The sequence below is a fragment of the Nyctereutes procyonoides genome, unplaced genomic scaffold, assembly GCF_905146905.1.
Source record: "Nyctereutes procyonoides isolate TBG_1078 unplaced genomic scaffold, NYPRO_anot_genome, whole genome shotgun sequence".
In the NCBI taxonomy this organism is placed as follows: Eukaryota; Metazoa; Chordata; class Mammalia; order Carnivora; family Canidae; genus Nyctereutes; species Nyctereutes procyonoides.
The window spans coordinates 14,461,203-14,475,736 of NW_026575146.1; positions in this window are offsets into that span (position 1 = coordinate 14,461,203).

Below are 14,534 nucleotides of genomic sequence, written 5' to 3' on the forward strand. Positions count from 1 at the left end.
CATGTGCACAGCAGGGGGTAGGGGCCCGAGGGTGAAGCAGACTCCCTGCTGAGCAGAGAGCCTGATGCAGAGCTGGATCCCAGGACCCCAGGGTCACGACCTGAGCTGAAGGCAGATGCTTAACCAACTCAGCCACCTAGGTGCCACTAGTGGAAATGTTTTAATTTAAGTTAGGAACTTGGTTATGGCTCCTTGAAGACATTTTGTCCTTATTTCCAGGTATCCACTTCAGTGGATACACAGGGCAGAACTCAATCAATGTTTTTATTCTATCAATGTGTTTGGATGAACCAAAATGTTTTCCTTTCAACTTCAGGTAGCACTAAGAGTTCTTAGCAAACAGTAGCAACTAAGATGTAGCTATGGGTGACTCACTGAATATTTAACCTCAGAGATCTTTCACAGAAGATTCCACCTATTGGAATTGAATCCAGCTCTTTATGTTATAATTACCCCCTTTTTATTCCTATTTTCTGTTTCCTTATCCTAATGTGTTTAGTGCATATCTTCATTTATATATATATTCTGTAAAATGTATATTGTTTTGTGTACACATACTTTTAGTTTATATAAATGATATGAGTTTGGGGCACCTGGCTGGCTCAGTCAGTAGAGCATGCAACTCTTGACTCCATGTTGGGTATGGAGATTACTTAAACATAAAATCTTCTTTAAAAATGATATAGATTTTATATCTCCTTCTGATGTGTTGTTGTTATTATTATTATTTTGTCCACCTGTGCTGCTATGGGTTTCCTCACACTTACATCATCCTTCTGGTGAGTATCCACCATGTTACCTGCCCGGTCTCCCAGATTAGACATTCAAGTTACGCCCACACCATAAATATTGCATCCAGATTTCTATGAACCAGAGCGTTTCACTGGTATGTACAATCGCCAGTGAAATTGTTGGGTCCTAGGAAAGTGGTCGTGTCATTTATGATTTGAACAAGGACAATTTATTTTTTTATTTTTTAAAGATTTTATTTATTTATTCATGAGAGACACACACACACAGAGAGAGAGGCAAAGACACAGGCAGAGGGAGGAGCAGGCTCTATGCAGGGAGCCCAACGTGGGACTTGATTCCAAGTCTCCAGGCTTATGCCCTGGGCTGAAGGTGGTGCCAAACCGCTGAGCCACCCAGGCTGCCCGAACAAGGACAATGTAGAGAATGAAAGGGGGCACTATTAATAATTATACCAGGACAAGAGGCATAAACCAAGATTATCTGAGGCTAAGCAAGATGAGTGGTCCCCCCCAGTCAAATGTCTAAGTATGTAGGGGCACCTGGGTGGCTCAGTTGGTTAAATGTTCCACGCTAGGTTTCAGCCCAGGTCGTGAGATGGAGCCCGGAGAGAGCAAATCTGCACTCATTGGGGAATCTGCTTGAGATCGTCTCTCTCCCTTTGCCCCTCCCACTTGTGTCGGCTTGCTTTCTCCAAATAAATAAATAAATAAATAAATAAATAAATAAATATTTAGAAAAAAGTCTGAATATGTATAAATTGACTAGGGAATGACAGAATGGCTCTCACACCTGCACTCCCCAACAGGGCATGGGTGGGAGGGTCTCACATCTTCATCCGACCACACTTACTTGATGCCATGATGATAACTTCAAAATACCTTATTATTGCTTTAATCTGCATTCCTCTGATTACTAACATATTTGAGTGGTTCCACTATGCCTTGGACTTTTGGATTTCCTTATTCGGAAATTATTCCTTTCTTTTGCCTGTTTTTTTTTAATTTTTTTTAATGTTTATTTATTTATGATAGTCACATAGAATGAGAGAAAGAGAGGCAGAGACACAGGCAGAGGGAGAAGCAGGCTCCATGCACCGGGAGCCTGACGTGAGATTCGATCCTGGGTCTCCAGGATCGCGCCCTGGGCCAAAGGCAGGCACTAAACCGCTGCACCACCCAGGGATCCCTCTTTTGCCTGTTTTTTTGTAGGGGTTTCCTTGTCATTTGCAAGAGTTTCCTACGTTTTCCGGCTATTAATCCCCTGCCAGTTTTAGACGGTGCAAATACATTCACCATCAGCTAAACTAATTTTGCTCATGGTGTTCTTTGTTTTTGAATTCATTAACGTCTTGCCTGATAGTTTTATGTCCTTAACATTCGGTTTTAGAAGTATTTTCTTTCCTTATTTTGGAAAAACATTGTCTTCATTTTCTTTCATTAACTTTTTTAGTTTCACCCTTCCGCATGTAGGTCTCTACCCCCTCGGAAACATGGTCATCCTTACGGGCAGTTAAGTAGGGACGCGGTCTTATTTTTTTTGCACACAGAGGGGCAGTTTCCCCAGTTTATTCACTTTAAGGCCCATCCTTTCCCCATTGAATGGTGGCGTCACCTCTATCCTGCCTGAAGTTCCCGTGTGTACTGGGTCTGACTGCCAGGTGGTCTGTGTGTTCTGGCATCTCTGGGGATTTGTGGTCAGCATAACTTCACATCTGATAGGGCAGATTTCTCTCCGGTAGTCCTCTTTGTTAATGTGGATCTTTATGAGGTCTCATTATAAATAAATGGATCTCATAAAGATCTCTGCTGGGATATGTCCAGAACAGGCTGAGCTACTCCATTTGGATTTTTAAAAAATATTTATTTATTTGAGAGAGAGAGAGAAAAAGAGAGCAAGCAGGGAGAGGGGCAGGTGGAGCGTGAGAATCTTAAGCCTACTCCAGCTGGGCATAGACTCGGGGCTCCGTCTCCTAACTCTGAGATCAGGACTTGAGCCAAAATCAAGAGTCGAACACTTAACTGAGCCACCGGGGCATCCCGGATATATATTTTCTTAAATTTTTTTAATTCTTTAAGTAATCTCTACACCCAATGTGGGGTTCAAACTCACAACCCCAAGATCAAGGGGTACGGGCTTTGTGACTGAGTCAGCGAGGCACCCCTCCACCTGGGTATTTTATTCTAACTTTTGTCTCTAGCATGCACATTGTTTGATCACTAAATGTGATGGGTTCTTTACAAATTCAAAAGTTCCGTTGTAGAATTCAGAGTGGTAGTTCATTTCTACTCAATTATAGTTGTGGCGAAACTTTGCATCACAGACCTCTGAACAAGGGAAAGCAGCGCACTGTGTCATCTGAGAAGGTCCCTTTGCTGCTAAGAGACGTAGGCATGTGGCTGGGGTGGTGCGTGTCTGTTGTGCGGATAACTGGGAGAACATCCTGGCCGCCTCCACCCCAGGGGACTCTGGGAGTGAGCAGGACAAGAAGCCTTGCTTCCACTCCAAGGCTCTGCCAGCCAGGCCCCAGCTCAGATTACCCCTGAAGGCACTCCGGGCGGCTTGACAGTCAGACTGCTTGTAAACATCTTCATCATCCACAGCTCCGTTTCTCCTTCCCATCCACACCCTCCGGATTTATCCTGGATAGTTCCACTCAGATCCGCCTCTTCTTTTCTGGCCTGATTCCCCCTGCTATTTTCCAGCCTGGTTTCCAGCCCATTTCTCCCCCAGCTAGAGCCACTTGGACCACACTAGCCCTCTGCCAGCCCCAAGGGTCCGTGCTGACCCTGGGTCTTGGTACTACGACATGCGTCAGGGCAGCCCCGCTGGCTTTGGGCTTGTACTTTTCGTTTTCATGTCACACCCAGATCTGATAATTTGTGTAATTGGTCTGTGTTTTCCCAACTATCTTAGTAAGTGCCAATCCTCTGCAAGGCACTAGACTGGCCCTCATTTTATTTTCTGAGTCTGCATGCCTGCCAGGTAACCCCCTCTCCAGGTGTCCCAGGCCCTTGAGAACCTGAGTGATGCCTCAATTCTTTGATTTTTCCTTCAAGTAATTAGAGTCTGGCTGAGAGGGTCCACCACCCACTGACCCATTTCCCCATGTGCAGGCCACTGTGAACTTTAACTGTCCTGCACCCACATTCAGTCTCCCTAGTTGCTCTGAGAGGTGGGTGTGCACAGGTCAGTGCCATGGGGAGGAAGCTGAGGCATGGAGATGAAGTCACTTCTCCAAAGCAGGTGGCCAGAAGGCATGGGAGCTCCAGGACTGAAGCCAGACTATTGAACGGGAAAGCCCTCCCTCTCCCCTCTGCATCACACAGCCCATGACCTGCTGTCCTGCTGTCATCTGCATCTAAAACAGGACAAGACCACTTTGAGGTGCTCTGTACCTCTGTCCTGGACAATCATAATAATCTTCATATTGTTGCCTTTTTTATCTGTTCATTTAGCCTATAGATACTCATCAAGCACCCCGTTCCTGCCAGACACAGCTTCCACGTGGTCTGTTTTTCAGTTCAGCACTGACACAGCAGCTAGAGCTATGGCTTGGATCATGTCACACTCCTGCTCCCGGACCTTCAGGGCTCCAGCTCAAGGCAGGAAGAACTGGGACCTGGAATGAAGCCAGCTGTGGGGCCAGAGAGGCTGGCCCAGCTGGGCAGAGGACACAGCCAGGCAGCTCTGTGGGACTGATCATAGGTGGAGGGTCTTGGAAGGAGTCACTACACTCAAGGAAGATTCAAGACCTAGAGGTCAGAGGGAGGACTCAGTCCCCAGGGAGGGGCCAGCAAATGAATGGAGGGCCCTGCCCAGAAGACCTGACTCCTAGCCTGAGCAGGGCAAGTTGACTGGGAGCAGGGCAGGGCGGGGTCCTCATGTAAGCAAGCAGAAAAGGGGGTGTACCAGGGCTGGCTTGCTGTAGTGTCCAGCAGAGTAAATGTGCTTAGGGGCAACAGGGGTCCTGAGCCCAGAAGAGACACCTTGGATCTCTTCTGAAGGGGGCCGCCGGGCAAGGCTGGGGGCAGATGGCCTGATAATCTCTGCAGCCCTTGCCGCACCTACACAGGGCCTTCACCCCGCCCAAGGCTGGCCGGAGGCTCCTCTGTGCCCCGGGCTGCTGCCTTTCCAGGGCGTAGGCGTGCTCCTCAGCCCGTCTGCGTCTGCCCCACCTCTTCACTGCCTGAAGCCTACTTAACCTTCAAGACTAAGTGCAAAGACAGCATGCTTTTTTCTTTTCCCCTTTCTAGGCCTTCCCAGTCTGTTTTTGTATACAGCAGACTAAGTCTTGTAATACTTGCTGCATGCTCTATTAAAACACTCTTCATTTTACCTGGTGTATTAGTTTCCTGGAACTGCCATAACAAAGCATCACATGCTTGGTGCTTCAAACAACAGAAATTTATTATCTCACAGTTCTGGAGGCCAGAAGGCTAAAATCAAGGCTACCCTGGAAATCCTCTGGAGAAGATCCTTCCTCACCTTCTCTGGCTTCTGGCAGGCCCGGGCACTCCTTGGCCTGTGGCCACATCATCCAGGCCCTTCCTGCTCATCACATGGCTGCTTTCTCTTTGTGTCTCTTTTCTTCTTATAGGAACACCAGTCATGTTGGATTAAGGGTTCACCCTACTTCGAACTGACCTTATTTTACCTTAAATTATATCTGTAATTACCCTATTTCCAAATAAGCTCAAATTCTGAGGTACTGGGGATTAGGACTTCATTTTTTTTTTTTTTAAGATTTTATCCTTTTATTTGAGAGAGAGAAAGAAATCACACATGAGCAGGGGAGAGGCAGAGGGAGAGGGAGAAGTAGACTCCTTGCTAAGCAAGGAGCCTGGTGCGGGGCTCGATCCTGGGACCCTGGGATCATAACCTGAGCTGAAGTCAGACATTCAACCAACTTAGCCACCCAGGGAGCAAGAGATTAGGACTTCAACATGTCTTTTTGGGGGACACAATTCAACCCATCACACCTGGAATGAGAGCTATATACAGGCCACCATCCTTCACGATATCCCCAGCTCCTTGCCTACAGCTGGGCAATTCTGGAATGAAACAGACCCGGGTTTGTCACTCACCCTCTCATAAAACCTGAGCAAGGTCCTTAAGCCATGTGTCTTTTCTCGTCCATAAAATAACCACCACACCTAGAACTACTGTGATATTTATTAGAGTCCGTTCATAGACCTAGTGAGTGCCCTGGAAATTGTAATTAGTAGTAGTAGTATTGCACATTGAATAGAGTAGATACTCAATAAATAAATGTTAGTCACTTCCTCTAACAAATATTTACTAAATTGGCCGGCCTGCAGAACCCCTGAACTGATGAGCTTTTCCAGAGGGAGGGAGAAGTGGTGGCCACTAAGCCCCAGAGACTCTATCCTGTCCCCTGGCACCGTGGGAATTGCTGAGGTGTTGATGGCAGCTGCCCATCCCTGCTTGGATGGCAGGGGATTCTGGCCTCCATCCTCACAGCACGGAATCCTGACTGGCTCTGTGGGAATGTGAAGGTGGGGCAGGCAGGGACTCCACACCCTGTTCTTTGTTCTCTAGACGGGGTGTGTGTACACGTGGGTGTGTGCTGAGGGACAGTGGCCTGGAAGACAGAAGCCAGGGTGCCCAAGCCTCTTCCCGAGAGATTGTATTCAGGCTGGAATGAAAGACAGCAACCAGAGCCTGACCTCCAGCTCTCGGCCTCTTCCCGATTTCCGTGAAGAACCAGATTCTTCTCCTGAGCGAGAGTGGGTAGTGGGCATCACGCAAGAGATGGAATCAGAGACTTGGGTCTGAAATAGAACTCTACCTCGGAGTAGCTGGGATGACCTCGATGACTGCAGTTTTCTCTGGTATCCAGTGGAACTGATAAAATCTGTCCTATCAAATAAGAACATGATTCAAATGCCAGCTGTTAATATTTATGTCCCGTTGTTGCCAACCCTTGAAGATACATTTCCAGAGCACATCAAAATTCACAGAGTAAAGCTTTGCTTTGTTTTGACTTTCATTTTTACAACAAGAAGTGAAAAATCTATTACGTACTATTAGAAATAGGAAAATATGTCTAAGGCTCAGTGTCCATCTGCTATAGGATGAAATTTGGCATCCCTTATCTTCTCTAATTTCATTAACAACCAAAGTTGTATGCTTCTGTTTCAAGGAATTTCCTTTTCTTTTTCTTTCTTTCTTTCTTTCTTTCTTTCTTTCTTTCTTTCTTTCTTTCTTTTTTAAAGATCTTATTTATTTCTCTGAAGGGGGTGGGGGGAGCGAGTGAGCAAGCACAAGCGGGGGGAGGAGCAGAGGAAAAAGGAGCAGCAAAGGGAGAGGAAATAGCAGAGGGAGAAGGAGAAGCAGGCTCTCCACTGAACAGAGAGCCTTATGTAGGGCTCGATCCCAGGACTCTGGGATCATGACCTGAGCTGAAGGCAGATGCTTAACCAACTAAGCCACCCAGGTGCCCCAGGGATTTCCTTAAGAAAAAACGCTGACCTGGCATATGGCCTCCTTAGATTTTTTTTTAATATTTTATTTATTTATGATAGACATAGATAGAGAGAGAGGCAGAGACACAGGCAGAGGGAGAGACAGGCTCCATGCCGGGAGCCCGATGTGGGACTCGAGCCCGGGGCTCTAGGATCCCGCCCTGGGCCAAAGACAGGCGCTAAACTCCTGAGCCACCCAGGGATCCCCAGCCTCCTTAGATATTAAACAAGACGAATATTTCCACTGTGGAAACAAATCACCAGCTCCTTGAAATTTATCCAAAACTTTCTTAAAGAAGATGTATACCAAAGTGGGATGCACATTTTCAAGAAAGAAGATAATGATGGAATTTTATCCAGGAACCACACATTGAAGACTCAGACGTCATTGCATCAGACAACACGTGTGCTGCACAACACTGAGACACACTGCAAACATAAGAAGTTTTATGATGACATGTTCATCCCTCAGCCTAGCCAGTGAGGGCAAGGATAGGATGTGCATAGATAACCAGAACCACACAGATCTAGGGAACCACCGTGAGAGTTACAAAGTGTGATGAGGTCAAAGAATAAAGAGGTCACATTCTTTGGGGCAATAAGAAAGGTACCCAATGTCTTTTTTTTTTTTCTTATGTGAGAGAGATCAGGGCCAGATAAAGGGAAGGGAGAAAATCCATAGGAAGCAGGTGAGCCACGGATAGAAAAGCAAGCTCTAAAAAGTGTGGCCTGGATCCCAAATCATGTCAATTGCCACATTCAGTTTCCATTCCAGTTCTGTATTTATTTATTGCATTTGCATTTACCCAGGTAAGGCAACTATACAATACACAGAATGTTGTTGTCTTGTCTTGTGAAATCTGTGGTCTTAACAGAATGTTGTAAAAGTGCTGGATTCTAAACTGTGAAGCCTAGACAATTCTTAGCGAAAGCTGCTTGATAATTTCACCAATAAACCATATGACAAATGCAGAGGTTATTGGGAGAGCATTTAAATTGCAGTAAAAAGTACCTAAATGTTCACTGGGTAGTATCCAGGAAACTGATATTGCTGTTGGCACATGCCCATACCTATACACTTCACAGCACCAGAATGATACAATAAACATGGCAACTCCTTTCAGAAAAATACTCCAGTGTCCATAAGATATTTTCAGCATCAAGCCTCTATATTTGTTATTTATAACTCTGTGGTGTGCAATAAACTAAAACAAAAAACAAAAAAACAAAACCAGCTCAAATTGTGTAAATCCATAATTGTTTGAATAACATAACTGCCTGAGACTTTGAGAAAGTTGGGTTTCCCATTTGAGTTCCACACAGTGCATTAATGAGAGACTTCCAGCCAGGAATCTTTTGAGGAAGTGATGTTGTAAAGCTTCTTTGCAGAAATTTCCGGGCTCGAGGAGCTCTGCTTTCCAAAATAGGACATGCCACCGCAAGGTACCCCACTGGGCATAGTCCTGCCAAATGGTCACCATGAATGTGTCTTGGAGGATGTTATATTTTGATGGGGTTCTGTGCCATGCGATCAACAAGAGACATGCACTGAGGAGAAAACAATTTATTTGAGACCCTTTGCTGTTAGGTCTTTCTAAGACATAAAGATTGGGATTTACCTCTGCTAAATTCAGAGACTAGGTGTGGATCCACTAGGTGTGGATCCACACCTAGTCTCTTCTTCCAGAAAAAAATCCAAGAGACTAAAAGCACCCTGAAATGATTCAAGCTTAAAGGAAAAGATAGCAATTATTTAAAAAAAAAAAAAAGCCACGGGGTACCTGAGTGGCTCAGTCAGTTAAGTGCCTGACTCTTGACTTCAGCTGAGGTCTTAATCTCGGGGTTATGAGTTTGAGCTCCACGTTGAGTTCCATGCTGGGTATAGAGCTTACATAAAAAAAAAAAATTGTTTACAGCCATGAGAAAGAACAAAAACAAACCCAGAGGTTCTGAAATACCAGGACTTGGCCAGATTGAAATATATATATTATATATTTATATACATATACACATTTTCCTCTTAAATGAATGATTTGTATAGCAACACAAAGTCATATGAAAGTATAAAGTTCTCTGATTAGGGTAAATACATAGACAAATATAGAATCCCATAATATTGTAAAGGCAGTACATAAATCACTTTTAATTCTGGTGTGGGATTTAAAGGCTGAAAGCCTGAACTATACACAACACAATCATGGGGATCCCTGGGTGGCGCGGCGGTTTAGCGCCTGCCTTTGGCCCAGGGCGCGATCCTGGAGACCCGGGATCAAATCCCACGTCGGGCTCCCAGTGCATGGAGCCTGCTTCTCCCTCTGCCTGTGTCTCTGCCTCTCTCTCTCTCTCTCTCTATCTGTGACTATCATAAATAAATAAAAATTTAAAAAAAGAAAAAAGAAAAAATAAATAAACAACACAATCATGTTAATGGATTCAAAATATAACAAGATGTTATTTGAGACATCAATAATGAAATTAGTGTGTGCGGGGAGGTGTAAAAGAGTAGAGTTTCTGTATGTGATCTTGGACATTTCCTGATTTTACTTCCCCAACATCCTTTCCACCTTATTCTAGTAACAGAACCAGTGCTTGCCTTAGAGACCTGTTTACTCCCCATCCTCGGTCCATGTGGTTTGGTGGCTGCCTCAAGACCCCACCCTGAGCCTGGGCCTGTGCCTCAGAATGGCCAATGAGGAGATAGGGTCTCCCTGTCTACAGTCATTGGTTTCAGCAAACATCTTCAATTCCTCCAGTGGGACTCAATCCTGGGTTTGATTTGGTTTGGTTTTAACTCTTGGGAGACCTCCAGAGGGACTTCCAGCTATTTGGATATCTGCTTGGCTCAGCTGAAAATGAAGGAAAAAATGGGAGAAAGCGTTACCAAGTGAAGAAAGAGAGGTTGGGGTCCAGATGATGTTATTTGAACTCCTAGGTCCAGCTTGACCAACCCCTTCAAGTTTTCACTTAGGCAAAGTAGGAGATTCCTTTTCTTTCCTACACCTGTTTGGGTTGGGTTTTTTGTCTCTCACAACCAAGAACTCCAAGTAGTACGGCTTTAAAATGCAGCTAATTGCAGATCATTGTGACTGGTCTTAACCTGGATGTGCATTTGTATTATCACATAGTCACTGAAACGTCAGGACATACAGAACATTTCTACAGCCCTCATTTTAAATTCTAAACATTGGGGGCACCTGAGTGGCTCAGTGGTTGAGCGTCTGCCTTCAGCTTAGGTCATGATCCTGGGGTCCTAGGATCGAGTCCTGCATCGGGCTCCCCAGAGAGAGCCTGCTTCTCTCTCTGCCTGTGTCTCTGCCTCTCTCATGAAGAAATAAATAAAATCTTAAAAAGATAAAAAAATAAATTCTAAACTGTGACATGTCAGTAACAGGTCCCTTATATCAGCTCTCATCAGCTCTGACCCCTTCCTCTATGTTAATTTCTTCATACCAACTCATGCTACCAGACATTAGAATATATAGTTGCTTGTTTACATATTTATGGTCTGTTTCACTTGCTAGAACATAAACTCCTGCTGTGTTCTCTGCTGTTTCCCCAGGGGCCTAGAACAGTGCCTGGCACCAGAGGGCACTCAATAGATATTGGCTGAATAAATGAATGACTATTTGGCTTATCAAATCACTCTCCCTGTATGACTGGCTAAGGAATCATTGCTGGGGTCCAAGGAAACAGTGACCCAGAGAGCAAAAGAGGCTACTGTCCACCTTTATACCACCCACATAGCCACCCCTCTTCTCAGGACATGATGTCTCTTGTTGATTAATTACATAACAAGAAACTCTACTTTCTATAAATTATGACTGCAGATACTGTATAATAGCTTTACTTGCTAATATTCTCAGAACTTAATCGGACCTGACAGGTTAAAAATATGTATCAGTGGAAGATATTTGGACTAACCTGAGCCATTTCACCCAATGGGGTCAGAAGAGAAGCAGTTAGTAATAAATTATGTTGACAGCTAAAAGAAAGTTTAACAGTTCTAATTTGTATCCCAATTTCCATGCTGTTTAGATAGCTGCGTCATATAGCCTCCAAACTAATTGACAGATTGAACTTGTGTTTTAGGATTCGGACTTCCCCATCTATTCTGAGTTCTTAAATATTTAGATAGGGAATTGGTTTATTTGTATTTTTAAGAAAACCAGGAATCAAGAAGGATATACTGCAAAGTCGGGTGATTTAGGGACTAGAAGTTCCTGTCCTTAGGGAACTCAGTGCCAAAAGACCAACTACAAAGTAAAAACAAAATTATACCCTGGGGGAAAGGCACTAGCTGCGGGGAGGAAGCTAGGGGGGAATACAAGAAATGACAGGAGCGGAAGGGGCATTCACAGGAAAGTGACAAAGCAAGGAAGCAGTTAGCTTACTTTTTCTAAAAGGTGAGAAAGGATGAATGCCAACTATTTGTTCTGCTTACAGGCAAGCTGTAATCAAGTCTTATTTTATTCAGCATGTTTCTTTTTCCAATCATAATTCTTATTAAAATGTAAAGAGTTCGGGGAGCCTGGATGGTTCAGTGGGTTAAACAACCAACTCTTGATTTCAGCACAGGTCCTGATCTTGGGGTCCTGAGATAGAGCCCCTAATCAGCGCTGAGCAGGGAGTCTGTTTAAGGATTTTCTCCTTCTACCCCTTCCTTCTCTGCCTTGCCTCCCCTCCTACCCCCTTGCTCTCTCTCTCTCAAAATAAATAAATCTTAATTTTTTTTTTTTTAATGTAGAGAGCTTAGGTGATTGTGTCAAGTCCTACATTTTCCATCTGCCTCATGGGGTTGATAGCATTTTGAACATCCCTCTGGTAGCCCTTATCTTGCTGCACTGTAATATTTGTTTAAATCCACATGCTCACAGTAGATCACCAACTCCTCCAGGGCTGGGCTGCCGGGCTCATCGTAATGCTCTTTTACACCAGCACAAGCCAACGAACATTTGGTAGATCAGCGCTGGAGCAGATGCACCTTTGCCTTACAGTCCTTCAAACTCATTCTGTATTCAATTAATTTAAATTTATTCAGAAGGCCTGGGAAATTCTTATGTCTGGCAGTGAAATCGATTAACTTGTCACCAGTCAACTGCTATCTGACTGTTTCAAAAAGAGGGGATTAGAATTACTTGAAATTTCTCTGACACATAGGAGAGATTTGGTAGTGAATATAGACTAGTAAGTAAATGTTCAGAAAATGTATTCAAAATGGAATAGGAAAAAATTGATTTTCAGAGCTAAGGACCTTCTTGACAATAAATAGCTTGACAAAAAGTTTGTTTCTACAATAATGCTCATATTTGTACTGACTTTGTTCATATTCACTAATTCTTGACTATTTTTCAAATACTATAGCTTGCTTCCCATATTGGAAATTCTAGGCATCAGTACTCACTCATTGATACATTCAAACGATATTTATTGAGCCCCAACTATGTGTCCAAGCACTGAGAATATTATGGTGAGTGGATATAGATATGCCTTCATAGAGCTTAGAATTGCACAAATAAATAAAAAATATCAACTATGATGAGGAGGTAGATGTAGACGGTGCTAGCGAGGACCATAGGAGATTTGCCCTAAGTTGGGTGTTCAAAGAAAGCTGTTTAAGAGAAATGATGAATAAGCAAGATCTGGAAGGAGGTAGATTGACCAGGTCAAGAGAGGAGGGAAGGGGGATTCAGGCAGGAACAGCAAGTCCAGATTCTTGTGGAGGAGGAAGGTCAGCATGGCTGGCCCAGGATGCCACGTCAGGGTGTGGGCGTGTGCCATTTTAGGGAGTTACACTTATGACTAGAAAAGGGGAAATCACTGAAATGCTTTAAGCCAGAGAGGAGTGGGATGGTTTGAGCTGTGGCAAGACCTGATTTGCCTTTCCAAAGACTCTGATTCTGTGTTGGGGGAGGATTGGGGGGTGGCTGGGTCAGAGGCGGAGTTAGATGTGTAGGGCAGCAGGCAGGATACTTGAAGGAGGCCTATGTTCCCCCCACCACACACACACACACACACACACAGAGAATGACTCCTCCTTTGCAAAAGTCAGTGTTTTGACACCAAATTAGAATAAAAACTGCAAACCTATTTCCTGGCCAACAAGGAAATGGAACACTAGCCACATTAAACCCAAATGATTAAAGTTTGTTTTTTTTTTTTTTTTAAGCAAATTCTACCCCTGACATGGGGCTCAAAGTCACAATCTCTCACAACCCCAACTCATGAAGAGTCACATGCTCTACCCAGTAAGCCAGCACCAGCCAAACACCCCTGATTTTTTTTTTAAAGTAGACTCCACACTCAATGTGGGGCTTGACTCACAACCCCTGATGACCCCGAGATCAAGAGTCAAACGCTCTACAGACTGAGCCAGCCAGGTGCCCCAACCAAAATGATTTTTTAATGTGATTGTTTCCCCCTCCAAAGCCTGCAGGTTTCTTAAGGGTGGGAAATGTACATTATTCATCATGTATCTGAAGCCCTGGCACACCATAGAAACTGATTAGATAGCTGTCAGGCAAATGAAGGAAGTATGGTATGCTGAGTTGCTGGGGCTGCCATCACCAAGTACCTGCTTAACCACCTATTTTCCCACAATGCTGGAGGCTAGAAGTCTTAGCTCGAGGTGTCAGTGGGATTGGTTTCTTCAGAGGACTGCAGGAGGGACCTGTTCTATGCCTTCCTCACAGCTTATAAATGTGTCTTTATACCATCCTCGTGTGTGTCTTTGGGCCCAAATCTCCCCTTTTACAACATAGTGGTATCGGGTTAGAGCCCACCCTAAACACCTTATTTTAAACCTGATTACTTCTGTAAGGACCATATCAACTAAGGTAACATTTGGGAAAACATAATCCAACTGCTAACATGTGGGGCTGTGGATTTTGGTAGCTGGTTGGTGTTAGAGGACTCCATTTATCAAGGCGGGTTTCGCTTCTTCCTTTTATAGCTCTGACTCCTTCACCCGCTAGGCTTGGGAAAGCAGACCTCAGAGCGGGTAGAGCAGAGCAGAAAGATTTCCTTTTCCTGATCTCTTCAAAGCTTATGTCATTTCCCTGAAAAAAGCCCAACCAAACTAGATAGACTTTCCAAAGTGTTAAATTTTTTAAATTTTTATTTATTTATGATAGTCACACACACACACACACAGAGAGGCAGAGACATAGGCAGAGGGAGAAGCAGGCTCCATGCACCGGGAGCCGGTCGTGGGATTCGATCCCGGGTCTCCAGGATCGCGCCCTGGGCCAAAGGCAGGCGCTAAACCACTGCACCACCCAGGGATCCCCCAAAGTGTTA